Source organism: Erpetoichthys calabaricus, chromosome 15, assembly GCF_900747795.2.
Source record: "Erpetoichthys calabaricus chromosome 15, fErpCal1.3, whole genome shotgun sequence".
NCBI lineage: Eukaryota > Metazoa > Chordata > Cladistia > Polypteriformes > Polypteridae > Erpetoichthys > Erpetoichthys calabaricus.
The window spans coordinates 43,091,341-43,096,749 of NC_041408.2; the positions used below are offsets into that span (position 1 = coordinate 43,091,341).

The 5,409-nt window shown below is 45.4% G+C and overlaps 1 pseudogene; it reads right to left on the reverse strand.

The window, feature by feature from the left end:
* Positions 1 to 3,457: 3,457 nt before the first annotated feature.
* Positions 3,458 to 4,825, reverse strand: LOC114665721 (craniofacial development protein 2-like; annotated as a pseudogene).
* Between the last annotated feature and the right edge of the window lie 584 nt (positions 4,826 to 5,409).

Genomic DNA, 5,409 nt, shown 5'->3' on the forward strand with positions numbered 1-5,409 from the left:
GTCGTGGGACTGAGGTCATTACCCATATTAGCTTATACTGTACACACAAAACACATTTGCATATTATATGCAGCATTTACATTACCAAGTTCTATTTTACTGTGTATAAAAATTAGCTCATATGCTACCCACCATTCATATGCCAGACGTATGAAGGGGAGCAGAGTGACACAGTTGGGCTATTGTCTCACAGCTTCTACGGAGTAGGGTCAAATTCTGGCCTGGTCATTGTCAGTTTGGATTTTGCACAATTAAACCATGTTTGTAAGGGTTTTCTCTGAGTACTTTGGTTGCCCTCCAAGACATACTGTTGCAATGATTTCCTTCATCTTTTAGGCAAAGTCCAAAGATTTCTCTGTTACTGTTTATCAGTAGTGCTGATTTAAATTGAATGTTAATGTTATATTTTTGTGTTCATTTCTGTTACTATTTTATATTTGGAAGTCTGTGTAAATGCCTGTGAGCCCTTTATTCAGTAAGTAGAACTATACTGTATAAGAATCAAGTAAACCGAACAGAGCTGAATACTAAAAGGTTGTAAACTTTTTTGGCTTAGATCAGGGAGAGTTTGGGGGCACATAGATAAGCAACAAAATCCACAATACAAGAACAACATGAGGACTGAATTACTCTTAGCATCAAAGATCCTTTGGCCATAGTAGCCCAGCAACCTTAACTGAGTGCCGGAGCTACAAGAATATCATTCAGTGAAAGGTGACCTGTTTGTATCCACGTCATATGACAAAGTGACAAATATTAAAAATTACTTCCTGCCAAAAATTTTCATAAAGTCTCCCTCCAATCAAATCCAGTAAATAACATTTAATTATTACCACAAAATCATAGCCCCATGAAAAGTTAAGTGATGACTGCAATGAGAATAAAAAACAGACAAATATTAAGCAATTAACAATGATGATTACAATAATGAAATTGCAAAGTAAAAAAAGTAGTATAGAATGTAGTGGATGCAGAGTTAAGGAGAGAAGATGCTAGAGTGAAAGCAGATAAGGGACTGGGAGTGGAATGCCATATACTGTATATGTTGATTTATGCACTGGATTTTGCATTAAGGAAGGACCAGCACAAATGTGTGTGAGAGAGAGAAGATGTTATGTTAGAGGGCAGGTGACAAAACAGTGAACAAAGATGCCTGACCCTCTAATTATTGAGTGGTTGAGGTCAGGGAGGAGACATCAGAGGTGGCAATATCTCCATGCGAGTAGAAAGCATACACTCACAGTATAGGAGGTTGGGACTGTGTATTTCCTCTAATAGAGCAGTCAGCTTGCACCCTAGAGACCTAGGGACTCGTGTATAAATCTTACCTATGCTTGGAAACATGTGTTAGCGATTTCTTTTGCAAAGGTTGGGATTTATAAAACATGAACTTGGCGTGGAAATTGTCTTCAAGTTACAGAAAGTTTCAACCATCCATAAGTCCTACACAGACACAGTCCAACACAGAATGTTGGTATTTTAGTAATTTAGGCAGCAGGATAATGAAGTGAACAGAAAATCACCATTGTGTATTTCATTGAGATGTCAGTCATATTCTCATGTTCATCCATCTATCCGTTCATCCATTTTCTGAATCCAGTAGAAAATGGATATAGCCTGGTAATGGAACAGGGAACACATGATTTTTGTGTGTTGGTCTCTGTAAAATATGCTCCAATTCAGTGCACGATTCCAAGAGGATGGCTCTAGGACATATAAATTGGCTTATAAGTCAAATCATCATGAAAAAGGACACAAATACTCTTAACGCTTTTTAGATGTCAGAAAACATTGTGTTTTACTTACTTGCTTCATCAAAGATACAGATGGAGAGGAGAATACTGTAAACAACATCTTACTTACTTAGACTTAGTTCCTCCTGTGCATTTCCGCACATCGGGCAACAAGCGTGTACCAACGAGGTCGATCCTCAGCGATAGCATTCATATTTTGCCAGCTGACGTCGATGTTCTTGAGGTCTTCATGCAGGGTTCTTCTCCAGGTGATCTTTGGTCATCCAGCATTCCTTTTTTCCTCCGGGGGAACCCAGTACATCGCGATCTTTGGGTGCCGATTTTCTGGTAAGCGGAGAACATGCCCTGCAAGGCGCATTTGGCGCTCAGCAACAATCGCTTCCAGTCAGCGAGTGTTTGCTCTTCTTAGAACTTCATCGTTTGTGATGCGGTCGCGATAGGAGATTCGAAGAATTTTTCTCAGGCAGTGTTGTTGGAATGTGTTCAGCTTTCCGGCGACCCGCTTCATATGTTTCCACGTCTCGCTAGCATAGATGGCCGTCGGAATAACAATGGTGTTGAGGCGTATCTTGATGCTGATGCCCAAATTTGGCGGAGGCGTTGGAAGACTGCTGATGCCTTGCCAATTCTGTAGCTGACGTCCACGTCAGTGCCGCCGTCCTTGGCCACGAGGTATGTAAACTGGTCAACCACATCTGCCAGCTTATTCTCGATCTTGATTCCTGCGCTGGTCCTTCGGTTGATGGTCATGATCTTCGACTTTTCAGTGCTGATGTGAAGACCCACCTTCGAAGCTTCTCCACTGAGTGAGATGGTCATTCGTTAAAGGGAGGGTTTGGTCGAGGCTAGTAGCACTACATCGTCCGCAAAATCCAGGTTGGTGAGGCGACTTTGGTCTTTCCAGCTGATACCAAAACCCACGTTGTCCATCGCGCCTTTGGTGACAAAGTCAATCACAAGGAGGAAGAGAAAAGGCGATAGGATGCAACCTTGGCGGACGCACGTCTCGATATCTAAGAAATCCATGTGGCCCTCTTCGGTCTTCACACAACAGCTTGAGCCTTGATACAGATGCTTGAAGATGGAGATGAAGCGCTGGGGTATGCCATAGAGTGCGGCTATGCACCACAACAATTTACGGTGGATACTGTCAAAGGCTTTTTTGAAGTCGATGAAATTTATCAGGAGCGGTTTTTGGAATTCGCCGCATTGCTCGATAATGTTCCTGAGCGAAAATATCTGCTCACTACACGATCGTTCTTGCCTGAACCCTGCTTGTTCTTCTTGCAGCATTTGGTCTATAGCGCGACGGAGTCGGTTTAGCAGAATGATGCCAAGCCCTTTTCCAGGCACCGATAGTAACGTGATTCCTCTCCAGTTGTTACAGTCAGAGAGGGCCCCTTTTTTTGGCAGCTTGACAATAGCGCCTCGTTTCCAGTCCACCAGGACCCGTTCTTCCTGCCAGACTCTATCTAGCAGTCGGGTCAATCATCGGATCGTCTCGTCTCCACCATGCTTCAGTATTTCTGCTGAGATCCTATCTAACCCCGACGCCTTATTGTTCTTAAGACTTCAAATCGCCTTCTTGACTTCCTCCGTTGTGATTCCGTCCACACTCACCTCCAGAGGCTTGGAAGGAACAATTGTATCGAAATCGTGGGTTGAGTCCGGAGCTGGCTGGTTGAGGGTCTCGCGGAAATGCTCTATCCAACGGGCATTCTGATCTCCTTGCTGAGGAGGATATCGCCGTTCTTGCTCTTAATAGGCACATTGGTGTTGCTCTTGGCGCCAGACAATTCTCGTACAATGCGGTAGAGTGTCTTTGCGTCATTTCTGTCGGCGGCCTCCTGGGCTTTGGTGCTCTCCTTCTCCATCCACGCTTTCTTGTCTGCTCGACAGGCCCACTGGACTTGACGATCGAAATCTTGATATCTGACGGTGGTCGCTTCTTTCTCACTGGCGGTCTTCGCTTGGTCACGGTGGTGCTTCGCCTGTCTTCTCTCATCGATCAACGTCCATGTGTGGTCCCGGATCTAGCGTTCACATTGCGTCCCTCGTCTGCGTCCGATGACATCCTCGGCACTTTCAATTATGACATCCCTAATCTGCGTCCATTGGCCCTCGATGTCGGTGCCTACATCGTCTTGCAGCAACTGGAATCGGTTCCTCAATTCCAATTGGAAGAGGTCGCTAGAAGTTTGATCTTTGAACTTCACAATGGCGAACGGTCGGGTGGGTTTCTGTGCCGGTGTCTTCTTCAGTTTAAGCCGAACCTCAGCCAATAAGAGATGGTGGTCCGATCCAATATCGGCGCCACAATAGACCCTCACGTCCCGGAGTGATGATATCCACCTTTTCCCGATGCAGATATAATCGATTTCGTTGCTGTTGTTTCCGTCAGGTGAGCACCAAGTCTTCTTGTGAATGGTCTTATGGGCAAAATACGTGTTCCCGACGGTGATATCGAGGAAGCTGTAAAGGGACAACAGGCGATCTCCGTTGTCATTGGTGTCCACCGCCGATCCATGCGGACCGACCGCATGTTCCCATCCTCGCCGATCATTGCTGATCTGGGCGTTGAGGTCTCCCATCAGAATAAGGACGTCGTGCTTCGGAATGCCATTCAGTATGTCATGCAGTTGTTCGTAGAAAGCGTACTTCTTCTCGTCGCTCGCATCCTCGATTGGTGCATATACTTGGACCATGGTTGCCTTCGAGTGGCGCGATTGGAACCGAGCGGTGATGATTCGTTCATTGACTGGCTTCCATCCCAGCAAGGCTTGTTCAGCCAGCTGGTTCAGGACGAGCCCAACGCCAGCCGCATGCTGCTCAATATGGCCGGAGTATAGGATGGTCTTCCCCTCACTGGCCAATCGTCCACTTCCTGTCCATCGCATCTTGCTTATGCCCAAAATGTCCAGACCATAGTTGTTGAACTCGCGAAGCAGTTGTCCCAATTTGCCGCATTGGTACAACGTCTGAACATTCCACGTTGCGAGTTTTGTCGTTGATGATGCTGAAACGATTCCTCTTCTCATCGGACTCTGGACAGCCTGCCAGCTTTTCTCCATCGTCGTCATCCATGCAGAATCGGAACGTCCCGGCTGAGATTCTTGATTTCTTTGGTTTCTGCTTGCTGTTTCCGTAGCAATAGCTTTTTTGTACGGAACCGAGTTGCTAGCCCAGCGCCCAACCCTCCTCCTTTATCCGGGCTTGGGACCGGCATTTTTCCAAATGGCAGAGATGTAAACAACATCTTCAAGTTGAAATAACATCTCTCATGCTAAATCTTAAAAAGTGAACTAACTTGTAATTGATATTGTACAGATTATTTCTCTATCTTTTTTAAGGACTGGTGAGACGCAAGTGAGAGTTGCTTTGTGCAGGACATATTATAGTATTCATTGATCTATCCATTCTCTAAACTTGCCTATCCACGACAGGGGACAATTGAAGCCAATTCTAGCAAGCATTAGGTGCAGAAAGAAATCATTCCTGGACAGGGCTCTAGTGTAGCACAGGGTGAATAGATACATAGAGGCCTACAGCCTTACTTCAGCTAGTATTGGGTACAGGGCAGGAACAATCCCCAGACAGGACAGCAGCTCATCACAGGGTGTGCACGTGCACACAAACACACATCAAGGAAAAATTT